This window comes from Zalophus californianus, chromosome 12 (assembly GCF_009762305.2).
Source record: "Zalophus californianus isolate mZalCal1 chromosome 12, mZalCal1.pri.v2, whole genome shotgun sequence".
NCBI classification, from domain to species: Eukaryota; Metazoa; Chordata; class Mammalia; order Carnivora; family Otariidae; genus Zalophus; species Zalophus californianus.
The window spans coordinates 36235445-36262284 of NC_045606.1; the positions used below are offsets into that span (position 1 = coordinate 36235445).

Sequence of the window (26840 nt, forward strand, 5' to 3'; positions counted from 1 at the left end):
TACTTGTGACGTCCTGCTTAGGTGCCCACTTTTTTTTCCTCCTTGGCTTCCACAAAACCGCTTGCTCCTGTGTTTCTTCCTTTCATCTAGCCTTTAATCGCCATCTTTTATGCAGACTCTTGTCCCTTAAAACAAAACAAAACAAAACAAAACTGGTGTTCCTGGGACTCTGTCTTAGATGTTTTTCTTTTTTTAAAAAGTTCCTGGCTTTGTTTCCCCCCCCCCTTCCTTTCTCTTTTTCAGTTTTTACTTCTCCAACGGTGAAATCTTCCATTCTTATACCATCGGCTGAAATAGAGAGACAGACTTATGCCTCCCACATCCATATCTCTAATACAGAATTCTGTCTCCAGCCACAAATTTTTGTATCTACTTTTACTGCACATCATACATGAATAAGTTGAATGCATCCCGTTCCAAATTAAATTCTTTACCTTCTGTCCCTAAAATATTCCTTGTCCATGTGAATGATGTCCATCTCTCCTATTATTTGTGAATGAAACCTAGAATTGATCATACTATCGGCTATTTCCCTCATTCATGCCACCTCCAATTTCTATCACTTACCCACTTCCACCAAAGCTATCCCTAACAATAATCTCCTGATTGTTTTCTTTCCTTTTCTATCTCCCACAAGGTGACCCTAACTGTTTCTCCCCTCTGTTCGTGCAATAAGGCTCCGGGCTTCCAGTTAATTTGTATCCATTGCTCTTTCAATCTAATATCCCTCCTATCTTCCTACTGCAGTGATCTACCAGAACGGCAGATCTGATTATTTCAGTCCCCTACTTTAACTCCTTCAAGAAGCCCCACTGTCTTCATGATAAAATGCAAATCCTTAAGCGAGACAGGTTCGTGAGCCTGTTGGTGACCCGTGCCCTGCTGACCTCACCAGCACCAGCCCAAATGCCCATGGTTTCCCAAAATCACCATGTTGTTTCAAACCTCCAGGACTTTTTAGAGTCTCATGTCCTGCCTCTAACACACCTCATCTCCTCCCCTCCTTATTCGGCTCATGCTGCCTTGTTATATCAATGCCGAATCATGTCCCCTTTAGGGTCAACCTCCCTCAGAAAGCTTCCCAGATGCCCCTCTGGGTGCTGTTCCTCCCTACTTCCAGAACATTCATGACATTCCTTTATTGGTGTACTTACCACACGGTTGTGTAACTGTCTCTTGGTCTGTCTGTGTCCTGCAGTCCCCAGGAAGCCAGGAACTGTAACTTGTCACACTATCCCCTGACTAGGACATAATAAGCATTTAGTAAATATGCACTGAGCTTAAAAGTACGAACAAAGCTGTAAGGATGGACATTTGTTGGATGTGTTACGGGAGAATGAGTAAGACATTTTGCAGGATGGAGGAAGGTAAGATTTGAAATGCTGAATTTTGAACTAGCAGACGAGGCGAAGGCAGGGAGGGGGACTAGAGCTATGGGAAGAAGCAAAAATCAAAGCAACGCAGCTTCGCCACCGAACCACGGATGGAAAGGGCTCCCCGCACTACCCACCTCAATTCTGAGGCAATAGAATATAAACTGAGGTTGACAGGCAAGGGCACAATGGTTGAAAGTGAAGGAGGGACTCCAAACCTGAAGTCAATTTTTGCAGCGTCATTGTGGCTTCAAACAGGAATCAGGGAGTTGTTGTGGTTTCCCACTTGACTTGGATGGGAAAGATAAAATGGAATTATATCGTGAAACACCTTAAATGTCAGGCTAAAGAGGGGGGTTCTAAGTCTTATGGTCCCTCAGCAATTACTGAATAGTTATGAGTCAAGGATGACAAAATGGGAGCTTAGAATAGAAAATAAGTCGGACTGTGTTGTGTAGCACTGAATGCGTCACAGAGGCTGAATGTGACCAAATATTAAGAGAATATCCAATTATTTTGTTAAAAATAATAAGATCCAAATAAAGGGATGGCAGTGAAAGGAGGAGGAAGAAAAATGCAGCATCCCTGGGAAAAACCGGGAATAGCCTTGAGACTTGATAAGAAGAGAAGACAGACAGACATTTGCAAACAGAAATTTCAATGAGATAGAATGGTTAAATACTGATTGCAAAAACAGAAAATATTTCACCGAGCTAGGTACTCTATTTCTTTGAGAAATAACGCCTTAGGTTTAGAGTACTGTGTTCTTCTTTGACAAAGAATACCAATTTATATACTATTTTTAATAAAGAGAGGCTTTTCATTTGAACAAAGACAGACTCTTAGACCGCAGGTATTCACAGGTGCCCTGGAGGTATCATGCAGCACAGGGCAGGGGCATGAAGCCCGAGGCACAGTGGTAAGAAAAGCATAGCCAGCTCCAGTGAAATACTCTTGCCGAGCCAGCCTGGTGTTAGAGACCTTTCACTGGACTCCTTGATCAACATTTCCTACCCTAAAATGATTTTCCAAAAACAAAACAAAACAACCCCCCAAGAACCCCAAACTACATTCCAATCAGATAACATTCTTTTCAGAAAACCAATTCAAGAAGATGGCACTTAGAAGTATTGAGGAATGGGTTCCAAGGACATTTTCTACCAATTCTTTGCCTCTAAATTGTTAACCTCTAAAATAAAATTCTAGAGACCCCAAACCTTTCCATATTACCAGTTTTCTAAACTGATAAAGTAAAACCAGAAACGGATGTTCATTACTGTTGTGGTTCCTGTATTTTGATAGAATTGAAAACAAATGAATACCATCGTGACAATACAACATATCAATTGGTTTCATAATACTCATTATATGGAGCCCTGAAAGATCATATTAACATTGAAAAGCACACAGTTGTCACACAAAATAATGCTTTTGATTATAATTAAACTGGAAGAAAATCTCACACCAGAGTGGAACAATTATTTATGTATTGGTCATTCTCTATTAGACACAAAATCCTTGAGTGTAGGGGCATGACTTATTTGTTTATGTTATCTTCAGGCTTAATGCAATGCGTGGCATATAATAAACAATAAAAAATATTTTTAATGAATGGCATTTTAAAAATATAACACTTACATGGAACTTACTATGCACCAGGCACCTACCCACGGTGACTTGCAAATATTAACTCATTTAATTCTCATTAGAGAAACCTCCTTTTATGAAGGGAATTAAGGCACAGGGAGGTTGCATTACTTGCCCCAAATCATACAGCTTCCTAGAAAATGATGGAGCCAGGCTTAAAAAACAAGCAGAGCCATTCTAGAATCTGTGCTCTTAACCAACACTGCTTTTAAAAAAATGCCACCTTTAAATTTAAAAAATGTACATAAGTACATATTTTATAACAGTATAAGAAGACCCGGGTTCAAATACATGCTAAATTTATTTGGTCTGTGGCTTTGAGCAAGTTCACTAACCTAATGGGTCCTTAATTTCCTCAAATGTAAAATCAAAATAATAGCCGGTACCTCACAAAGCTATTGTGAGCCTTAAATAAAATAATTTATGTGAAAATGCTAGAACATAGTTGACATCCAGGATACGTTAGTTGGTGTGCCAAAGAGAATGGTAGTATTTTCCTCCTATCCTTCAAAAGGGTACATATTTACACATTACACATCATTCGGGTCTTAGAAAAAATGAAATCAAATTCTATGTTTTATAAAGCATTATTTCCAACATCTCTTAAAGCTAGAGCTAATTTACTGAAGCATTTTCTGGATGGTCAGGTAAGCTTCAAACTCAATAGCTTGCTTTCTGGAGGAAAAAAAAAATGTTTTTCCCGGAAGCTATTATGGTTTAAACATCTACCATCAGGGAAAATAAACCTCTTTTTCTTCTAATTGGGAAATCAAATTAGATATATATTTTTTTAAGAAAAAAAGATTAGACCTACAGTAGAACATATGGCATTTATTTTCACCAAGACCCCCCCAAATTAACAGGCTCTACCAAATCCGATGGGAACCATCTCAATCAGTGGTTCCAAATCATGGCTGCACATTAAATCATGTAAACAAAAATAAAAATAAACATGTGGGCCCCCTTCCTCAGATATTCTGATTTAACTGGTTTGGGGAAGGGTCTGGATAGACTTATTTTTTTGAAAGCTCTCCCATTGATTCTAATTTGCAGCCTGAGTTGAGAACACTGGTTTAGCTTATCATTGAAAATATCACATCTCCTACTTCCAATTTATTTTTACTGTAATAAAAACCAACAGTTAGATAATATCTTCATTCATGTCAACATTTAAAGAGTCTAAGAAGTTCACCAAGAACAGAGTTGCTACAACATACTATGCTAACTAAGATTTAGCTCCATCTCTTTAACTGACTGAGGCAAATGCTCCTTTATCCATCCATCATCACTCATTATCTGGAATCCAAAAACATAACAAAATGGTAAACAGAAGCCATATTTATATCAGCTAATTTTCTTCAACTCCAAGCATCATGAAAACAATACAACTCTAAGATTATTTATATGTTCTTGTGAATAAGTTATAATAAGGATTTCATGTTTACTCAGTGTATTGGTGTGGTCAATAAATAATCTTAGAGCATTTTACAATATGACTGAATATTATTCTTGTGGCTATAGTTCCTAAAATTAACTGTAGATTAGAGGCATTGAACCAAAACAAATCCCAGCTGACGGATGTTTTCGGCTATGTTAAAATATTGAGTAGAAAGGAGTACCCACTGAGAATACTGACTTAAACTGCAAAGATGTTTGTAAATCCAATCACCTTAGTTCCCTTCATAATGCTAGTGTAGAAAACCAGCAATTTCCACTTTTAAAAGCTGAGTTCTTTAACTGAACACATAGTAGGCTAGCAACATGCTATTATAAATCCCCCAATACTAAAAAGCATTCCTACTTTGTCTTTACTGGTAAGTCAAAGTGGCCCAAATGTATAAAATATTTACTTTTTCTTATCATTTAAGACACACTCAAACTGGGACACTCTGCTGTTTAAAGATTAGTTTCAGTAAATACATGGTCACACTTTGATTTCTTTTGAACATTTCACTCTCCATCACCCAATATTTTCAACAAATAGCCTTGAACAGATGTCTTGGTTTAGGCTAACTAGAGCCACCAAATCGTTGGGGGTCTCCTGAAGATCGGCAAATGGAACCCTGCCTTCTAGGCTTGCATATACCATATAATGTTAGGTAAAGCTTTCAGATAGAACTTAGGTAGATTTGCGAAGTAAAGCCTGAACAATGGGTTAAAAATCTAACTGGATTCTTGATTTTTGACTTTGATTGGATTTCCTTGCACCTCAAGGAAAATGACTTGTTTTCCGGAAGAAGAATTAATTTGTTAGAGCTTTTCCTGATGTCTTTCACCCAGGCTTGGAAAGAGCATCATGAAAAAAGAGTACCCTTTTGGAAACTACGCACACAACATATTTTCCCTAATAGGTGTGAAGAATGGCTGCTATGCATAAATGATTGTTGGAAAAATAATTCTCTGTAAAACATGACTTAACAAGCAACGCCATTCACCACTGTACTCATTTCCAATATCCAGAACAACCATGACACATCACATAGATGCCGATATTATCTGTTTGTTAGCTAATAAACACCTCTTGGAAAAAAATCCACAACTCTCAGCCCCGTAATTTTCATACCCAATAAGTTGGAAAATAAAACTTTTGAGAGAAAACTGATATTAGTAACATAGAGAAAGTCACAAAAAATCAGGAGTCTTCAATATGAAATCCTAAGTTGTAGCACCTTCCCAGGACAACTCTCTTTTCTCTAATCAAGGGTAAAGTGAGGCGACTGAGACTCAGCTGACCCTACATCTGAACCTCAAGCACCACAATCAAACTCCAGTTTTGCAATCAAAAAAACAAGGTATTTTGTGCCCCTCCACTGTTAACCATCCCGGGGAACATCCCAAAGCTTTAAGTTCCGTTCATTCCCAGACCCTCCTTACCTGGAATAGTCTCACAGGACGGCTGGGCACAGCTCAAGTAGAAGCGAAGGACATCCGCAGGTGATGGCTCCAGAGACTCAGGAACTCAAGCGACAGCGCCCATCTCCTGAGCAGGAGATGCCAGCCGCAGGGTGAGGTGCAGACGGTGCGCACCTCTCCAACCCAGGAAGGTCCGCGAGCCGCGCGGCGCAGCCCACCCAGTGTCTGGGGGGCTGGCTTTCCTAGTTTGACGTGAGAGCAAACTGCGTTAGTCCAGAGCCCTCCCTCTCCTGCCCCCCTCCCGATTTCCTGACACTTTACTTCTGCTTTAAGTGATGGTTTATACCTAGAACCAGCTTGTATTATAGGCTAAAAGGTAACTGCTTTTTCCCCATGCGTTATTTCCACCTCCCCAAAGTCCACGAGGCTCACCTTCCGGGCGCCTTCCTTCCCTCGCCCAGCTGTGAGCTGTGCGCAAACTTCTCCTGACTTAAGAGTCTTAATCCTCGCCCGCGCTCCCGCCCCACCCCCGGCCGCCTCCCCCCGGGCTGCAGAGGAGGTGGCAGCGGAATTGATGAGCGCCAGCCCCCCGCCCCCGAGCCCTCCCGCCCCCGCCAGCCCCCTCCGGTCCCTGGAGAGGGAGGGGCGAGCAAGAGAGCTCTGAGCGCCTGGGTGCCAGCCCCTCTAGCCCCGGCCCGCAAGTGGGGCTACGCCCGCGGCAGCTGCCCTGCTCGGGTCCCGGCTGGGGATCACCCCCCGAGTCCGGAGACTAAAACGCGGCGTAAACACGGGGAGCGGGAGAGGGACTCTTGTTAGACCTTGGGTAGGGAGGAATGGGGGGGGGGGCGACAGTCTGGGATGGGAGATTCGTAGCCAGTCCCCGGAGGCAGCTTTCTGGGAGCCCTGTCCCTTCCCCGGAGGATGCAAATTCCGAAGGGAGGTGAGTTTCCAAAAGAACCCACACCCAGAAACCGTGCCACCCTGGCTCCTTCAGCCACTACTCGGGGGACAGCACCACCTGAGAGCCTGTGGAGAGAGGGTCGGTAGTGGGCGAGGTAGTGAAAGTGGGATGAGGATGGGTGGGAAAACGGTTGGCTAGGAGCTGAGGTGCCGAGAGGAGGCAAGAAAAGGAGCCGGGAGACAGGAGGTAAGAAGAGGAACCATGGGGGTCCGGCAAACCCTGGGAGAGCGTTCGGAGTTGGATAGCTGTCCGGAGCTGGGGGCGAAGGCTGCATTTGGGGGAACAGCGCCCTCCACACAGGGGACTGATGGTGGGCACAGTAACCTAGGGTGAGTGAGCTCAGTGAGGACGGCGTTGGAAGACGGGGGTCTGGAGTGCGAGACTTGGTACTGGGGACTGCGACTCCTCTCTCTTCCCTCCTAAAGCCCTGGATACCAGCAGGAGCCCGGGACAATCCGATTCCAGGCAAAGCGCAAACCAGGCTGGCTGGAGCGCCCTGGAAGGCGGGCAAGTTGGTTCCAAGGACGCACAGCCCTTAACATCCTTTAGCCCACCTCTGGATAGAGCAAGGCAGCTGCGGACACTTTTTTCTTAACTCTGTTGAAGGGGTGTTGGGCTAAGAAAGCGGCATCTCGCGCGTCCCGGGACTGCAAGGTGGCCATACACCATCCAGGTTACCAGGTGCTCGGCAAAAGAAGTGATGGTAACAACATAATAGGACGGGAAGAAAGCCAGACGGCAATACAGCATACTTTCCTGGTAGTCCGAGTTTCTCCTAAGCACTTAGGAGACAGAAGTGTTCTGTGAGTGGGACTGCAACCTGCACCCATCCGTTCTCCGATCCCTTCCCTGGAGAGGTTAGTCACTATAGGCAAAGAGGTGTGTGTGTCTCTGTCCTAGTTTTTGACCTTCCACTCTGCATCCCTGGGGACCTCAAGGACCCCACTTTTTGTGTATGGGGGTCTTCAGGGGACCCAACAGAAGACAAAGTTCGGGGCAGATCCGCTCTCTCACTAGACCTTCTACGGGTTTTGTTTTTCCAGGCTCTCTCTTCCCTCCATAGCCCCCCCCCCCCCTTTCTTCCCTGCCACCTCCAGTCTGGTGACCCAGAGGGCTGTGTGACTCACCATGTATTCAAACCCTACAGCACAGCCCCACTGCAGGGGAATATTCTACAGTCCCTTCATTCCCGTTATCTAAATGGGAATGATGTTAGCAGTAAAAAATGAGACTAGGAAAGGAACCCAGGCAATGGGAGAAATATCTTGCAGAGAAACACACACATACACACACATATAGTGACACAAAATAAAACACAAGAAATCTTCTGAATTCAGGATTTAATAAGAACATTCATTCTGTGCTTTGACATCTGTCCTGGGTTCAATAGATTCCTGCATCCCAGCTGCTACTAACCAGCCTACACCTGACCATGCCCTCCCTTAAGAATTCTCTTTCAGAACATTAATTGCCCTTTTTCTGTTGAAAACAAGCAGAAAATTATTAAAGTAGTTTGTGTATCTACCGTAGTCAGTTGCTGGGGGCCAACCATTGAGAATTTCCTCATTGTAACCCAAATCATGGAAATAACATTGCATCAGAGAGATTTTTGTTGAGGGGAGGGTGCTGCTGACCTCCGCATTGTGTGTCAGAGCAAGCACAGAGATTTTTCTGTTGCAAGTTAATCCTAGGGCAGCCTACATCACTGCTTGACCATCAGTATTCCGAGAACAAGATGGGCTTGGTTTGGTAAAGCTACTGAAGATGTGTGGGACACAGCCCTCCACTAAGAGACGAAGTCTAAAAATCAGTGAGAAAAATGGCAGAAGTATGTTATAATCCCTAAGCTGGGTGTTGTATAAGCATCCAAGCAAGACCTGGACTGATCCAAGTGCTAATTTTATTAGAGATAATAATAGGAGAAAAAGGAGAGTTTCTCTGTAGGCAGGAGATTTCAGGGAAGGTGACATGGTACAAGTGGGATCAAAGATGAGGTCCTCCTGTCTCTCAAGAAGACAAAATTAGCTTTATCAGCATCAGGTGTTTATTGACACCGAAAGGGTCTACACCTATTAGAAGCACTTAGGATTTACAGCAATTTAACTCTACTGCTGTCTTACCACTATCAAAATATGTTCTATGTAGAAACACTGTTACAGATCCTTGGAGGGTAAATATTAACCTGGGGATGGTCTAGTAAGAGTAATTAGCACTTTCTGGAAATGCCATGAGACCTATTCATGGGTTCTGAAATCAAGGTAGTGGGCACAAGCTATATCTTAAAAATGAAGTGGAATAGAAAATAATAGTTTATCTCCTGTGACAAGTGTGAGCAGTTTCTTGAAACTTAGTTTTGTACTAAATATGTATATGTGTACACACATGCAAAGCAGAGTATATTTCTGTGACTCACAATCAAAAGTATCTTCAGATTCTTGGTTATAAGCCACTCTTCAAATAGAATACCTTATATTTGCAGATAAGCCTCTAAATGAATTTAGTTCATCAAAGGGACATTCAGGGAATAAGCATCTTAAAATGTGGTAACACACATTTCTGGTATTTTCACTGATCACTTAGGACTTTAAAATTCTCTGTCTTAATGAGACTTTGCCCCTTCTGTCCCTCTTCTTTTTAAAATTTTTCCCCTTTCAGCAGATATTAATTTAGGGAGGATCCTGTCGTAGATCTTGTGTTGCATGTTTGGGTACGAAAGAACAGCCTTTAGAGGCAGACTCCACTTCGATCCTCGAACCCTCCATTCTCATTCCTGAGGAAGTGAAGTCCTCCCGCTAACTGTAGAAAGGTTGTGTGACCTCTCAACTCTGTCTCTCCAAAACAAGGGCTTCTCATCTGGAAAGCCAGGGTTCATATCACTTTAGTGCCATTTGAATCCAGTGGTCTTGAATCCAGTGACTTTTCTATAAAATCATGCTGTTTTTGAATTGCAGTGAGTAGAAGGAAGACTGCCTTTTTTTTGTTAAAAACTAACTCTACTATAACTTCTTCTTGTTAACTATGGTAATGTGTGGGAAGGTCATATTTTGGAGGGACTGAGAAAAGTCGTGCATAGAAAAATATATCCATTTTGTTATATTTGGGGGGAAAATCACTTATCAGGATAACTGAATTAGGAGTTTCTCCTCTTTTGAAAAGAAATTCAGAGAAGAAATTTCTGGCCTCTCTCAGGAACCCGATTTCTAGCTTTAGGTAACTCCCTAATCAGGAATTTTTCCTTGCATTGAAATACAGCCCAATTCCTCACATGTATATGCAGGCAATTTAATGCATGCTTAATTATTATCTTATGTCACAACACCTTGGGGTCATCATTCATGGGGGACCCAAAAATATATATAAACTGCAGCCCCTACTTGCAAGGAACCCACAATCTGTTTGAGGGCATTTGTTTCTTCCTCCTGTAGCCTCTTTCCAAATAAACAGCTGGTGATTATCTTTTATATATCACCCTTCACAGATTTACCGACCTCACCCTGACAGAGAGAATAATAATTTACCTTGGTGAAAAATAAATATTTTCCTTTTGAAACCATTTGAACTTCCCCCGGATAGATCAAGCTCTCTTGAGAGTAGTCTCCAGCTTCGATTTTCCACCCCTTTTCCAGAAAGAGGAGCTGATGCACTTGTAAGTCTCTCTTCCCTTTTCATCTTTCGAAGGTGTAACACAGTTGTGTTTCTTTACATAATATGTCTCTTGGCAGGAAAAAAAAATCTGTTTAAACTAGGAAGTGTCTTTCTAGATTGTACTTACATAAACCTCACTTGGGTTAACTGTTAACTTTAGGTAGGAGGGGATGGCAGGGGCATTCAGCATTCAGTAGTAACAATGGACGCTAACTGAAAATATCCAGATATTTTCCAACTTCTAGAGAGAATTCTAGAGGGAAACTCAGGAACCAGGAAAAAACTGCAGAAGTGTATCAATGCATATATCCATTCATTAATTCACTTCATAAATAATGAACAATTGAGTTTTTTAAAAGTTTACGTTCTAGTTGAAGGATGGAAATAGATAATAAACAAAATAAGAATAAGTTGTTGATTTCGGATACTGACAATGCTATACAGATCACAGACAGAGGACTGAGAGGCAGGCATGGGTTAGTGATGGCCTAGGATGCTCAGGGAAGGCCTTCCCTGAGCTGCAATGTGAATGAGAAGGAGCCATTCTGAGCTCCCTTGTAAAATTCTCACAGTGCTGTTTCACCACCACCCCCCCCCCCACCATTAAATGAAAATAAATACCACTGGGGTCTGGAATCTACTCTTTCTGTAATTGTCTGTGTGCGCGCGCGCGCACGCGTGTGTGTGTGTGTGTGTGTGTGTGTGTGTGTGTGTGTGTGTGTGTATGCCTTTGTCAAGTGTTCTCTGTAATATAGTCATATTTAGCCTGTGGCCAGGATTCTGAGACATGGGAGGTTTTTGGCTTGCACTAAGTGGGATAAGTAGTGGTAATTTCAGTATTTTGGGGGCTGGTCCATATGAAGTTAAATTAGCAGAGGACCCTCACATGGCAGTAGCCTTTTGGTTTGGATTGTCTCAGGATATGTTGGCAGAGTGCTAAAATACAAGACAATATACAACTTGCCTCAGCACTAAAGCAAAATTTGACTTGTCTTTAATATCTACTATTTTTAGATTTCCGTTTTCTGATTAAAAATCGATAGCTTTATTGATTTTTGCTTTATTGAACACGTACCACCTACTATATGCTAAGCATTGTATTAGTCATTTTAATGCATTATCTCATTGTAATTCTGTGAAGTAGAATATAGTTATTGTCCCTATTGTACAGATGAAGAGACTGATGTTCAGTGGGTTAAATGATTTGATTCTATTAAGTGATTCTAACACAGGCAGCATATATACTGATTATATATATACTAATATATATTTGACTAGCCTTGATTCAGTAATTACTCAGCACAGATATATATATATACATGTATATTTATCAATTAAAAATAGTGAGGCATAAGATTATTTTAATAGGCAATTCTGTACTGATTCACATATTTTTAAATGACAGCCAAAAAAAATCTTTCAATAAATAATTTTCTGTTTCAGCCAACCACAGACTGAACACCTAGCCATCTGAATTACAGTGGATTTTTGCCTTCTAGGCACAGTGTAGTCTAATAGAGGAGTCAAACCATTTAAACAATTAATAATAATTCAAAGATCTGCAGCAGAAGTATGTTCCAGTGCCCTGGGAGCTCAGAAGAGAAGGGATTAATTCTGCCTGGGAAGAGATTTGTTTTTACTAGTTATCGTCTCTCTGAAATCTAATACTCTGGCACTAAAAGACTGGTGTGGGTAGGCAAGTGTTAGAAAAACGGAGCTTTACATGCCCCGGAAATAGAATTTTCCTTTCTTAGTATAAAATAAGAGGTGACATTTTAAATTACATGGTAAATATACATGAATGAAATCATGTAACAGTAGAATATATTGTCCACACAACTTTTCTTTGGTTATTGTGTTTAACCATTTATAAAAGATTCTTTCCGGTCCACAGTTTAAACAAAAATGTTATTTTGATGATAATTTGCATGGCCAGGGCACGTAAAGGGTAGAAAATAAAATGAAATCGGGATAAAACACTGAGAAAAAGATACTTCAAGGCAAAATAAAAATAGGCAGAGAAACAATTGACCCAATTGCTAAAGTTGAGGCCTTAAACGCAGGACAATGTTTTTACAGAATTTGGAATCTGCTGTCCCACCAGCACCAATCCTGGGTGGCAGGAGAAGACAGGGGTAGACGACAGAGACACCGCTTTCTACGGGATGAAGAATCCGATGGACCTCTTTACGTCTGGTAGGCCTCTCTAATTTCCTAAAATCCCGATTCATTGAAGGATAGGCCCATGGTAGGCACCTATACAAACTTCAAAAACTGATTTTAATTGCATATGTTACTCAGAGAGGAAGAGGAAAATGAGGGTGCACACATGTTTCAAAGGTGGAAACTAAAAAGATAAAGGAGAGTTTCAGCATAAAGAGAAAGAGCATGACCAGGAGCAAGGATTAACAGAGACGAAGGGGCTATGAGATCAGGTATTTTCATCCCTGGGGGGATTCTTAAGCTACCCTAGTCACCGAGGTTGTTGTTCTTAAAAATGGACTGCAGAGTGCTAATTTGATTACAGATCACTAGATACAGCGGGGCGGGAGTGAAAAACATGTCTTTAGAACCTCATTAACAGCCTCTGCCACTTTAGCGTCAGCTTTTACCAGCTTTCCCTTCTCTACTTCAAAGGGGGGCAGCATTTTCCCATGTCCTCTTTATTTCTGCTCTATTAAAGAATGTTTTCTCTGTTATTGTTTCTTACAAATAACTGTTCATATTTTACCTTGTTTTTTTAACCCTTTTCTGATATTGCTTTCCCATATACTCAAAATTTCTCCTCTTACAGCAGCCTGCCTTCCCCTTTCTAAGAAAGAATACATGTTTTCATTTCCATCACTCAGTGATCAGCCAGCTAGATTCTTAGCTTTTAAAAAACAGCTGTATACTAGTATTTAAAAGTAAATGTTTTTATGTTCCTATGAGTCCAAGTGAGCTCTTCAAAAAAATGGACAAATAAAAATCACCCACTGTTATATGCAGAATGATAGATTTGATTAAAGGGATTTAGGGCAGGGCTTCTCAAATTTTAATGTGTTACAGATCACCTGGGGCTCTTGTTAAAAATGCAGATTCTGATTTATCAGATCAAGGGCCTGAGACTCTGCCTTTCTAACATGCTCCCATGCCCATGATGCTGGTTTATGGATCGTCCTGTGAGTAGTAAGGCTTTAGAATCATTTCCCTTAAATGTGCCCTTTATCTTATAAACTTTTTCTTTTAAAATTTGGAAATTTCTTTATCTATAAAATACATTACCATATGGCTTTGGAAATAGGATTAATTCAATCTTCTTGATCTCAAAAATATCTTAGCAACTATTTGTAAGACAGTTCTCCTGGGAAGGGAATGTTGTTGATGAGGACATACCCCTCAGGTAGGAGAAATTTGGGAAAGAAACTTATTCTTAGGAGATGTTATTAATATAAAGTATTTTTTCTGGGAAGATATTTGGTCTAAAGAAACTAGTCTTTCTCAGAGAAGAAGGGAGTGTTGGTGGTAAAGGTGCTTGGTATTAGTTAGTGGGGGTATTGGTGGTAATGGTGGTTGTGGGCACGTTGGAGATAGTCATTATAGTAGTAATAACGTCGGAGGAGGTGGTTGTGGTAGCCGTTATGGTGATGGCTGTATTACTAGTGGTTGTGATGGTGGCGGTGGTGGTCAAGATGTGGTAGAAGTGGTACTGATAGTGGTGTTATCAGTTTGCACTAAATACCAAAGCAGGAAAGAGTGGTTTTCAATCCTGGTTCAAGCTATATGACATCTCTGTATGCCTGACCAATTACTGTTTCTAAGCCTCAGTTTTCTCATTTGAAAAATGGTGATAAATAAAATACTTAGCTATGAGTATGCTGTGAGGGTGAATCAAAATAAAGCATGTGACGCCTTTAGCAAAGTGTAAGGCATATAGCCCATATTCAATAAACGTGTTGATTATTTATTGGTGGAATTTCCTAACTCCACATTCATTCTCAACTTGTGACCATCCAGCTAGGTTGAATTCAGACCGTTTTCTTTTTATTTAGTTTATGTTTTTTTTTTTTCCTGTCTTTTTTTCCTGGACACATCCTTATTTGCTCAAAATGAGAAGTTGTAGATTTGACATTGATCTTTAGATGATAAATGAATAAAGGCAGTTCAATCATTTCCTATTTAAAAATTCCTTTCTATAATTTCAGCCTTTAAGAAATTGACACTTCCAGAATATAATAATGTATCTTTTTATCCAGAAAATCCAACAGTCCTGTAAAGTGGGAGGTCAGAGTCAGTGTCCTTGTAAACGGATTTGGATTATTTTCCATACATCTTTATTATTTAGCCCAGGAATCCTCTCTCAGTACCATCTTCCTCCTGACCACCACAAGAGTGCTCATGAAATTCATACAAGTTTAATACTGACTTCAGACATACAAAATTCCTTCCTTGAATTAAGTCATAAAAAAATCCAAATTTTCAGGCCAGACATTTAAGATCGTCCCAGGTTTATCTTCACTACCTCTGTTGCTAATCACTGTCCACTTCTCACCCTATCCTGACATGTTTTGGCCAAACTAAGCTATTCACCCATTAGTAGTAATAGCTTCAGTTACCCACCATGTGTCAGATAGTGGGTTTAGCATTTTACATGCTCTTACTTGATCTTCATTTTAACCCTACAGGGTACATGCCGTTATCCTTAATTTACAGATAATTAAAGCTTAGAATACTGAAGCAAATTTATTACTGTCACAAAATGAATAAATATTCCAACTCCTGTATTCAGGTCCAAAGGTGTACTCTCTCTGGGATCACATGCTGCCTCCCTAGAGCCCTCTTGCCCGCCTACTTCTCTGCCTTTGCAACATGCTGAGTTTCCCTTCTAGAAAGTACTCCTTTCTTCATTACTACTTATAGAATCCTAAAAATCTTTCAAGGCTTCACTCAGATGGTACTGACTGGAGAGTGCCTGGATTTGAATCCTAGTCATGTCACTTTAAGCGGTTTATCTTTTTGAGCTTCAGTTCCTCAGCAGAAAAATGAGACTGATAATAACTGCATTTGTATTTCAAGGTTAATATGAGAGGATTAAACATATATATGCCCTTAGTCTATATATCACGCATGCGCGCGCGCACACACACACACACACACACACACACACACACACACACACACACGTGCTATCTTTATATATATCTGTAGCTGTGAAGAAATTAGATCAGTTCTTACATGAAATACTATATCAGGGTTTGTTATAAAAGCAGAAGTTACCTTAGAGATCATCTGGGAAAATCCTCCTAATTGGAAAAATGATGAATCTGAAACTCAGAAAGGGTTTGTAACCCTGTCCTGGGTCACATAGTTGCTGGGACAGCCAACTCTAGAATTCATAATTTGCATTTCTGTTACCAGAATGTTTCTTTATTTTACACTGGAATACTCTGCCCCGTAAAACCTTTCTTAATTTGCCTCTGAACTTCATTGTGCTCTGTTGTTCTCTTATGAGGAACATTGCATTGTAACTATTTGGGTATATGTCTTATCCTTCTAACTCAATTGTGATGTTCTTGGGTGCAGGGAGACTTTCCCATTTATCTTTGTTTCCCACACAGTGCTGATGCTCAGTGTGCACTTACATAGCATTTCAGGAATTGATTGAAAATCTGCTATTACAGTGATAGGAACTGATTATTCATCTGCTAGAAATTGAAATTCCACGTGCTTTCACATCAATGTTCAGTCCTCTGGGCAGCTCTGAGCGATGGGTACAATTTCACAGAGGAGGAAACTGAGGTTCAAAGGCTCAGAGAAGAAAAGATTGGAAGGTTAATTGCACAGGTGTTCCAAAACTAACCAAAGCGAAATTGAACATTGGGTCATTTGCTCTTTAGGGGAGCTATGTCTTTGTTGTCTTCTTCTAATGCGGATAAATGAGAACTGTTGATCTATTATTTGCTCTTAATTGCTGTGCCACGTTGATTTTCCTCATATTTTTCATTCTACGTGTTTTCTTTATTTAATCGAGTTTTTCAGGAACTTGAATTATACATTTTTTTCTGTTTTCAAAAGTAATAAATGTTTGTTGTAGAATATTTAGAAAATAAAAAGGAAGAAATAAATCACCTATAACTTCACCAGTCAGAGATAAGCAACATTAACATTCTGGCTCTTTTCTCCCCAGTAGTTTTTCCATGTTTGAAATATTAATTGTATCCGCTTATCTTTCTCTTATTTTAAATTACATTTAAATTGGGATTGTAATTCTCTTTGCAACTTACTTCTTCCAGTCGTCATCTAGGATCTGATGAGTAAAAGTGTTTTATATAAAAATAGGAATGAAGTGAATTACTCCAAGCCCAGGGTGTTACATTTAGGGTGACATATGATAGGAAGTTCAAAGTACAGATTACATGGTTTTTGTGCATTGGGGTAACTCTTTTCAGGTTTTGCCCAGTCTGGAATCTGTTTCTTTCCAGCTACAACTATGGCAGCCTAAGTAACAACATCAACTGCCATTATACTGTAGAAACAACACTTAACAACATAGCTAAAGGAAATTTGTTGTTCAGGGTAATAGGCTCAAGCATTTAGAAAAAGCACACTGAAATTTTTACCACTTGAGTCTACTATAGGTATTAGTATTAATCAGAATTAGGGAAATAAAAGGGCTAAAGTGTCCATATAGCATTTGAGTTCTATGCTTTTGAACAGTTGTGGAAAGGAGATTGATACTTCTTTTTACATTTTGTGTAACTTCCTAAAGTAAGTAAGTATGATCAAGCCCTAGGCCGGTTGCATGGTGAAGAGAAGTGAACGATGCAGAATCTGGATGTGTAGGGAGGAGACTCTGTTAGACAAGAGTATTGATGTCGGGTGGACCTGAGGAGGCCCATTGCCTACTGAGTAGGCCTGAAAGTTAGATCAGTGGGAATTAGGTATGGCTGCATGAACCTCAAATAACTATGATTAATAATATTAAAGTTTATTTCTCTCATCAAAAGGTATATTGAGGTGGGCATCTGAAGGATAACATGGCTTAATAGGATCTGTTCCTATCAAGTTCCCAAGGACCTTCCTGTTTGTTGCTCTCTCATTCCTAGGGTGAGGCTCATGTCCTCCTGAGCTAAGACAGAGTTCCAGTGATTGCAACCACATTTCAAGCAGCAGGATACAGGGAGCGTAGGAAAAAGTATCAAAGGGTATGGGCCAGCTTTCTTTTAAGGGAAATGCACAGATGCTGTCATGTGACTCTTGTACTGAGAGCTTATTGGGTACAACTTAGTCATATGGCCACAAATTACAAAGAAGTATGGGAAAATCATATGGGAAAATCACTCTTTATTCCAGACCACCATGGACTAAAAATTGTATCACTATAAAAGAAGGGGAGAATGGATATTGGAAGCAATTTTTATCTCTTTTGGAGAAGTTAATATAAGAACAACAGTGAAAATTACTTACAGCTTGCTTATTCTAAATATAATTGTGTTTTAGGTAACTTTAATAAAGTTAAATGGTTCAATCTAGACTGTCTAGTACAGGGGTCAGCAAACAATAGGCTGTGGGTCAAATCTGGTCTGCCATCTGTTTTTGTAAATAAATGTATATGGGAACACAGCCATGCTCATTCATTTGTCTGCTGTCCATGGCTGTTTTGCACTACAGAAGCAGAGTTGAGCAGTGGCAACAAAGACCTGAAATATTTACTATCTTGCCCGTTTACCTAAAAAGTTTGCCAATTCCTGTTCTAGACTCTAGCATATGGATTCGAAAATTTAGATGAATCCATTCTTTCTTGTAATCGTCAAGTTCCTAGTTAAAAGAAGCCCTTTATATTTTTATTACGTTCAGGTACACCCGTAAATTAGATATACCACTATTTTGTGTATTTACGCTTAGATGAGAAAAAGGGAGAAAGGATGGGGAGTGGGAGTTAGGATACCAAACAGTTTGATTTCTTAAACAAATCTGAAGTAAATTGTGACAAAATATTAACACCTGTCAAATCTAGATGATGGTTATATGAAAGCCTAAGTTCTCTTCTGTATTTCTCTGTTATGTTTAAAATATTCTATAATTACATAATACAAATTGTTTAAAAAAGACAAAAAATCACAGCCCTCTTAAGAAAAGGAGAACCTGTAATCGACTTTCAATGCCATTCCAATTTGGATGTCCAGAGGAAGCCACTTACAGAATGGTGCACAAGCAGATTGACTCCTACTGGAGTGTGATATTTTTGTGATTGAAGCTCCAGAATCATATCAGCAGTTCCAGAGACTCTGCACATCTGTAAGATGTGTCTGCCTCTGCTTGTGGACTCCAAAAATAGCACCTGCATCCAAAAACAGAGAGGAAAGCAAATTTTTCCTAGAAAAGGAACACACTGTGTTGGAATTAGTATATTTCTGAGATGGGAATGTCTGAAGTAACAAGGGCTCTGCATTTTTTTGCTGTTAGGATAAAATCCAGGTCATTTACTCATAGTAGGATAAATTATTTAGGAGAACCAAAACCCATGCTATAGACTTTTAATATTTATGTGTTTGTGTGTTTTTTTTAAAGGTACTTCTATAAGCATGTGGATACATAAAGGTAGAAAATAACAATTCTCTAAATTATTTAAGATTTACCCCTTTAGAGGCATTAGATCTCATTGTTTCCTTGGGAGAGCCTTCCTCTATTAAAGAAGTGATGTTGCCATGTATTTAAGAAGAGAGAGGAATTTGAAAACTTCTACTGCTATAAAAATTGTATCCAGTCAGCCTTTGACACATATACATACACATAGAAAAGCTGCTTATCTGCCAAAATTGGATAGCTTTACCAAATGCAAGTTTAATTAACTGGAAAAGAGAGTTAAATTTTAATAAATAATTAGGGTGATTATTAAGCACTGTGGTGAACTTAAAATGTGCTCTGTAAATGCAATAGTAGTACGAGTATCTCCCAGGTTTGAGTCCCTACTCATTTCAAGTCATTACCTTTTAAGAATACAACTAAAGCCATGGATAATTTTTTTTTCAGAGAGAGAGGAAAATGTATAAAACAAAAAACAACCTTTATTTGGGTAACATGGCAGTATATTTTATATCAATTTGGAAAAACCAAACACCTACTATGTACAAGGTAGGGAGTTATATGTTAAGGATATAAAAATGAATAAAATAAGGTCTCTGCTCTCAAAGAGCTCACTCACAGCCCAGTGGTGGGAAGGGAAGTAAAAAACAATGCACCACACAAGCTAGAAGTGTCTTAATAGATGTGTGTACTAAATGTGTTAAGAGCACAAAGAAGAGAGAACAATTCATTCTGACAGGGAAGCACAAAGAAGGTGCCACAGATGTATGTATACAGGCAATATGAACAGCAGAGAAGGAATGTAAAGGCATCTCAGGCAGAGGAAAGAGCACCAGGCAAGTCATAAAGGCCCCAAGTGCATTATCTTTTTTGAGGAAACATGAATTGCTCCATGTCATCACAGCATAAGATCACGGGAAACAAGTGACAGGAGGTAAAAATATAACGGTGGTAAGGGATGGATTGTCATTGAAGGCTTTTTAAGGAGGTTAAGTATGAGTTTTAGAAAATAAATTGTCTTCACTTGAAGGGGAAAAGGACAGGAAGGATGGAGACCAGTTATAAGGATGTCCAGTGGTCCAAGAGATTGGGGCAATGGTGGCTAATTTAGATCATTAGCAATGACAATGAAAAGGAGGAACCTTGCAGGGGGAAGTCCATCTGGGGATGAGAGGGACAGTAGGTAGAAGTTGATAGTAAAGGTGGTGACATTAACCAAGCTAGAGAGTATGTAAGTTGGGAGTAGGGTGGGGGGAAAAGTTACTTTCCATTTTTAATGTCTTTGGGTTACTGATGCCCATTTGACATTCATATGAGGATAATGGTGTTCAGGTCTAGAATTTAGAGCAGGAGTGATACCTGGAGATAGACATTTGAGACTCATTTGTAAGCAAGTGATGATTTGAGGTTGTGGGGTTAGATAAATTACTCTGTAATAAAGCATAAAACAAGATAAAATGAAGATACAAGTGATACTTTCTGATTAGTGTGACACTTTCAATGGATCTCTTTCTTTTTGCCAAGAAACTTGCTATTTGGAGTTCCCTTCTCCATTTCCTGACAGAAATTGAGTCTGATTATCTATATCTGATCTCTCATTAATTATGTTTTCATTCTCCCAATTAACAAGAAGACTTTAAAACTATGCCTGCTGCCCCACTTAGTATTGTTCCCTAGCCCTTTCTTTCCGTCTCTCTTTCCTTCTGGAAGTACCATATCATATGATCAAAACCTCTTAATGTATTTTTTCAGTCTGGAATTATGCAGTCAGGTGAGGAACCCCACAAAGATGATAAAACAGAAAAATTATAGCCAAATTATAGCAAAATTTTGGGAAGAGATTTTAGCAAGCATATTCATGACTTTCTCACAATCTGCTATTTCTTTTATTATTAACCACATGTATAGTAAATTATAAGATTTATATTTAAGATTCATATTACCTTTAGAAATGGCACATTTTCTTCAACAAAATAATAGAAAACTATAAAAAAAGAAAAGTATAGATACTTCAGTGCATAATGGAGATGAAAATGAATTCCTGCGTTTCTGTTTTATTTAAGCATTTCCCTTTTATCCTAAGAATGGTAATTATGTATGGAGATAGTCCAAACACTTTGTTGTCTTTGTTCCTTATGCTCTGTGTGTGCAATACTGGAAATGTAGAAGAAATTCAAGACAATGTTTATCTATTATTTCCTAACTTTGACTCATTCCTCCTAGATCAGCTTTCAAACAATTATTACATTCATCTTCATGGACCAAACTCAGCTATAAATTCCATTTATGAATTTTAATTATTTGAATCATCCACTTATCTCTATTTACTTCTGTTTTAACTTGAGATTACCTAACATTTGACAATAACTTAAGTCAATGATGGTTCAATCTAATTTGTCCTGTATTGGTTAGAATCAGATTTGGTCATATAAAATGGGAAAACCTAAAGTAATAGGAGCTTAACACACAAGAAAGTCCTAGCTCACTCATAGTGGTAGTTAGAGGTAGGCAGCTCCTGGCGTGTGATGACTCCAGGATTATCAAGGATCTAATCTCCCTTTATCTTGCCACTCTGTCATCCTTAAGAGTCTTCAGAAGCCACCTATAGTTTCTCAGGAGTCTCACACAGGTCTTCTGCTCACATCTCATTGACTTGAGCTATATCTTTTCACAAGAAAATGTGCAACATGTCACCTTTTAGCTAGTAACATCATCACCCAAATAAAATTGGGTTATTTTTATTAAGGGTGAATGGAAGGAACAGATTCGAAGGAAGACAATTAGCAATGCTTTCACAATCAATATATCAGCACACTGTTATATTAATAGAAAACAAGAAAATCACTAAGTTAATTTCCAAGCCAATGATGGGAATTTATAGTATCCGGTTCTCCAAATTAGTGTTTTCAGAAAATAATTCAGTTTACAAAATAATGTAGGTTCTTGTTTCCCAATGGCAGAAACTCAGTGCAGTATAATCTGTAAGATTGCTTAATTCAGAAAAAAAGGCATTGATTGTAGTATGGCAAGAAATCCCTAACTCTTTGGGAAGTGCCAACAAGAAAAAGAATTCCTCTTTCAAATCCCACTAACCACTTATAAAACCCATTGCCAAACTTGTCTACCTTCTAATTGAATACCCCACCCTCTCTCACACACACCCTGCCCCCACATTTTCAATAACCAGTACTTGACCCAGGTCTGTTCACTTCCATGACAACTTCTGCCTTTGTCCTCTGGATTTTCATCATCTATTTTCTGATCTACTTTCAACAATTTTTGGTATCTTCGGTTCTAAGGCTCTCAGTCTCCACTCCACTTTGGTCTGTGTTCATTTAAATGCATCTTTAGAATTTGCATTTTCCTGGAAACACCACATCTTAAGATTTAGAATTATGCAACTCAAGGTCCACATCTTATCATTTTGCTCTTGTGATTATAGGTAAGTAGATCAGTTTCTCTCAGCATGCATTTCCTCATTCTGGAAAAAAATGATGAACAACTTTACCTTACTGAATTGCAGAGAGAATTAACCAAGACACCCCCAGGATACTGGGGGTGTCCAATATCCTTCCCATCCCAGTCATCTCTGTGGTAGTCGTTAGAGCAAGTACAGTGTCTTATGTAATGACCCTCTAGGAGATTTTCTGGTAACAGAATAGGCTGTTCATAAGTGACTGCTGTAGAAGGAGAAACTCCTGTCTTCACATATCCCATAGAAAATGCGCCTGCTAGTATCCAGAGGCATATCTGGGTTAGTCGACCTTAAGAGATCATGGTTCAGATCTTGGTCCTGCAACTTGCAGTCTGTTTGACCTTAGGCAAATCATTATTTCTAAATGAATCTCAACTAGAATAAAAACACTTGGCTTCACTTTTTCTGGGAGGAGATATAGACAGAAATCATTTTATATTTTACTATGGTGATGTAGTACTCTGAAAAAGCATTCTGAAAAAAAAAAAAAAAAAACCTTTGACCAGTAGAAATATTATTTATCTTTGACTATTTTTTTAAACTTTCTATACTCAGTCAATGATGATGATGATAATGATGATGGTCTGCCGGACACTGTGCCCAGAACTCAACATTATTTCAATTAATACTCAATACCCCTATAAGAAATTTACTATTAATATCCCTGTAGTACCTATGAGGAAACCAGGGCTTGGAAAGTTTAAGATCCTGCCCCAAGCAACATCTGAGCAGTGTTAGAGACAGGACTGAAATTTAGGCACTCTGACTCCAGAGTTTGCACTATTAGCCATCACATTATAATGCCTTCCAGTTGATTCTATCTCTTAAATATCTCAAATATTTACCCTCCTCTCCACTTCCACTGCCACTCCCTTAGTTCAAGGCCTTATTTTTTTTCTCACCCGGGACTCGATCGTCTTAACTTGTCTATTTCCCCAGTTTTCTCTGTCCTCCATATCTCTTTTGGAGCTGTCTTCTTGAAATACATATCTGGACATGCCATTCCACTGCTCAAAAACCTTTTATGAATCATTATATGTAAAAAAAAATAGAGTCCAGACTCTTCAGCTTGACATACAAATCACTCTAGTTTGGAATTTTCTAGTTTGAGTTCTCATAAAATTTTTCTATCTAGTCTACTATTCATCGTTGCCTTACTTTGAAGCCTGTGTTGGAGCCATGCTCGTCTACTTAGATGCTCTAGATAACACCCCCTCTCCCACTTTTGTGCTCTTGCTCAAGCTTTTATCCCCACTTGGAATTTGGTTATTTTACTGGTTGCTGCTCAAAGTCCTTGTCTTAGTTGCCCTCCCCCCCACCCCTGGCCTGGCCAAAGCGGAACTTGAGACAAGGACTTGGGTATAGGTTGTTCATCTGGGAGATGATCCTGAGGAGCAAGACGAAGGCAGCTGGGACAGGAAGATGTGTAAGCAAAAAAGCCAATATAAGGACACATCATCATTTTGGGGCATATATGTATAAATAATTCTATTATAAATTGAATAACTAATGCTTGCAAATGTTCTTAATTGCGAGAAAGCCGCTAAATGTTTCTTGCATCCTTTTACATTACATTTGCCCAAGAACCCTAGGATTTACTTAATTCTTTTTTTTATTAAGATTTTATTTATTTGAGAGAGCGAGAATGAGAGAGAGAGAGAGCACATGAGAGGGGGGAGGGTCAGAGGGAGAAGCAGACTCCCTGCTGAGCAGGGAGCCCGATGCGGGACTCGATCCCGGGACTCCAGGATCATGACCTGAGCCGAAGGCAGTTGCTCAACCAACTGAGCCACCCAGGCGCCCTTACTTAATTCTAATAGCATAAAATTTTAATCCTATATCCAAATGCCAGACTGAGAGACAACTGGAAGTTTGAGTCTACTCTTGTTCTTGCTTCTTGTTGTACCTAGTGACACTGTACATGATAGGTTACACACAAGACTAGAATGCTAGTTCCCCTCTGTAGAGGTGCCCTTGCCAGGCCTGTGGTGACCACAGTACCGAGAGGTTCTGACTTAGAATAACTGCATGCTCAACAATTTCTTTCCCAAAGCAAGCTGGCTCGGTCCCAAAGGGCTTCCAGCTCCAAACTCATTTTGCTATAACCAGCCCTGGCCTGTTTCCTGTGAACCCAAAGGTTCCATGTTGACAGTCCAAACTGCCCTTTCCCACTTGGTTCACTTCTTTGGGGGATCTTTAGAATCCATTTCTGCCAGTGGACCTCAGAGAGAGCAACTTGGTCTGTTCTGCCAATTTTCCTTAATTTGAGTCTTGGAGAGCAGAGGTTAGGTTCTCAAATTCTTCTTTCCCAAAGGTTGTTTTATTTCTTATGCTTATGGTCTATTCTTCCCACTTAGTGAGGTTTGCATACTGGGGATGTCTGAATAAACAGCCCAAATTGATTCAAAAAAGGGTTATTTTACATCCTTCCCACACAAACTTGCCTTGCAAATATATGTTTAACTCTTACCTCAGATTTGCATTAACAAAGAAGGCTTATTCTAGTGGCTTCTTTCTGAACCAAGATCTTATCAGTGCTGCCTCTATGATTAGACATGTCCTCTACTGGCTTGGTATTTATGCCTTAATCGACACACAAATACATTGGCAATATTATAGTTTTCTACAATATTTTTATAGTGAAATGAAATTGGAAGATATCTTAAATATAGAGATTGTAATTTATACAGAATTGTTGAGCTTTAATCATAAATAAAATACTTAACAATATTATCATAAACTATTTGATACCAAGCTAGAGCATGCATTTCATTTATTTATTTATTTATTTATTTATTTAGAGAGGGAGACAGAGGGAGGGCAGGGAGGGGCAGAGGGAGAGGGAGAGAATCTTAAGCAGGCTCCACGAGAGCCCCAATGCAGGCCTTGAGCTCACAACTCTGAGATTATGACCTGAGCCGAAATCAAGTCAGATGCTTAGTCGACTGAGCCACCCAGACGCCCCTAGAGCATGCAAGTGGACACTTGAATAGGTTATAATATACTGGCCATCCTCTGACTGAGCGATGATGGGTCTCTGACAATATATCCAGAATGCCAGAATAATACCCCAACTCTGTCACTTGCAGATTCAGTTTTATCTGGGCGTGTTCTGAGGGTTGATTAGTGGGCCTGCCAGGGGCTATTTCCATGAGGTACCAAGGAGCCTGGTTCCTGAGAAAACCAGTACCCATTCTGGGGGCTGACAGCCAGCCCTGCTCCACTTTCCCTGGTTGTCATAAGGCCTGGGGAAGAAATATCTTCATGACATGAAGAGAACGCACTCTTATTTTGTCACGGTGAGGTGATACTCAGATTGTCTAGCTGGCTCCCTCAGGCTCAATGCCAGAGTTCTAAAGCAAGAAGGAAATAATACAGAGTCAAACAGCAGATGTCGCTGATATTCCTGCTTAGAGCTGAGGGCTCAGAGCAAAGTTATCTTGTAGATTCAATACCAGAACAGTTGATGTGGACAAGAAAACCATCTGTTCAATGATGAAGGTAAGGGAAGAGCATTTTGCAATGGTTTCACTGGACAACAACGATGGGTACAGAGTATAGATTTTCTCTTGGACACTGGGAACTATTAGTCAGGACAGTGACCACAGTGACCTGAGACTGTGTTTTGAATGTGGAAGAAGGTGGCAGTTTTGAGTTACACAAAGAATATCTCCTGGATACCCAGCTTTGAGTCAGAGAGAAAGGATGGGAGTCCTATAATCCATGAGGTTAGAGTAAGAGAGGGAGAGACAGACAGATGAATATTATATTACCAGGCCGGTAGCCAGGAAGAAACTTAGTAAATAAGTATTCTTCGTTTTTCTTCTTTGAAATCACTAGGTCTTAAGTATTCTCAGGAGTGAAACCTAACTGTATTTAATAGTACTTCAGTATTTTTCAGGGTTCTTTCCTGTTCGAGATACTACACAGAGGTGGTTAGGAATGGACATTCTGGGATCAGACTACCTAGATTTGCCTCCTGACTCTTTGTGTGATCATCACTAACACATTTAAATCTTTAAGCCTTGGTTTCCTTATCTGTAAAACAGGAATGATAGTAGTGCTACCCTGACAGTCATTTTTAATGAAAATTAGATGAGATAATCATGTAATGAATGTGGCATATACCAGACGCTCAAAGCATACTTTTAATATATAATATTCACTTTAAACTGACTAGAGTTTTGCTTTTTTAAAAGTTCTTTTCACACCAAACAGAAGATTTTGTTAGGCTGTCATGACAGTGATAACTTTTGGGTCTTTTTTTATTTTTCTTTCTCCAAGTGGTTAAATCATTTCACAGCTTATCAGCTGTGATCCA

At 39.6% G+C, this 26840-nt stretch overlaps 1 protein-coding gene across 1 annotated transcript in view; it reads right to left on the reverse strand.

Moving 5' to 3' along the window:
• CALCR (calcitonin receptor) overlaps positions 1-6321 on the reverse strand; it is a 154470-nt gene extending 148149 nt beyond the window's left edge. The window contains exons 1-2 of the mRNA XM_027574017.1: positions 6306-6321; positions 5895-6115 (exon numbers count right to left, since the gene is read on the reverse strand). The gene's annotated coding sequence lies outside the window, so the exon portion shown is untranslated. The remainder of the gene's footprint in view (positions 1-5894; positions 6116-6305) is intronic.
• Positions 6322-26840: the final 20519 nt, after the last annotated feature.